Genomic DNA, 1,083 nt, shown 5'->3' on the forward strand with positions numbered 1-1,083 from the left:
CGTTACAAAAAATACTTATCTTGATCTTTAATGTCTCTAATGTTGCCAGTACAGAGTACATAAACGACACTACAACAAATCTGAGAAGTTCTTAGATTTGTTCATTCGTTTCTTCATGCAAGCGATTCCTAGTTCATAAAAGAAATATGGAAGGAATAGTAAAATAATCATAAAGATTTACAATACTATTACATTCTTAACACCATCCGTTGCATTGTCCGCTTCGTATGAAGTCGTATTTTATATTGTTGATTTTTTTGGCGGTTTTCTTCTCTGGCCTGAGCATTACTAGTGGGGTCGGAACCCCGAAAATATTTCATTTCCGGCGGAGAACGTGCCCTTAGGGGGGGGGATACTACATTAATTCCCGAACCTAAAACGCCCCAAACCCCAAGTGTTTAAGCCCTCGTTTGTCTGTAATGGCGTCTTCAAAATGGCGGCCATGACCAAGATTCTATTCCTGTTCATTGCAGTTATTTTTCATTCATGACATCTTATTTCCACCTAATTTGCAGTTTATAACTGTATTATGATAATAAGAAATTAAAAAGACCCACTTTATCAAATATTATTAGATTCCAGAACTCAATATCAATATGTTTATTCATCATTAAGCATTACAATAATGCAATAGATGTCGTCATTGGTACAAATATAAAAGATAATACAAGAATAGTATAAACATACAAATATAAGACATAATACAAGAATAATATAAACATACAAATATAAGACATAAAACAACAATAGTATAAACATAGAAATATAAGTCAAGATACAAGAATAGCATATATATCTAAATATAAAACTCTCTACCAGAATAGCTTAAACAAGCCTACATAAATATATAGGGTGAGTATGAAGAGGACAGTATTACATGTATTACGAGTTCTAGAAATTTAAATAATCTTTTGAGTGCAGAATAAATTCATCTATTGAATAGAAAACCTTTTCTCGTAGCCAGTCTTGTAGCACCCTTCTAAATTTTGCAAGATGTGCACAGTGAGCTGTCCCTGGCAGTTGGTTGAAGAGTTTTATTCCCATGTGTTTGTAATTATCTTGTACTTTGCTTAGCCTGGTTGA

Source organism: Lepisma saccharinum, chromosome 6 (assembly GCF_977018435.1).
Source record: "Lepisma saccharinum chromosome 6, izLepSacc3.1, whole genome shotgun sequence".
Taxonomy (NCBI): domain Eukaryota; kingdom Metazoa; phylum Arthropoda; class Insecta; order Zygentoma; family Lepismatidae; genus Lepisma; species Lepisma saccharinum.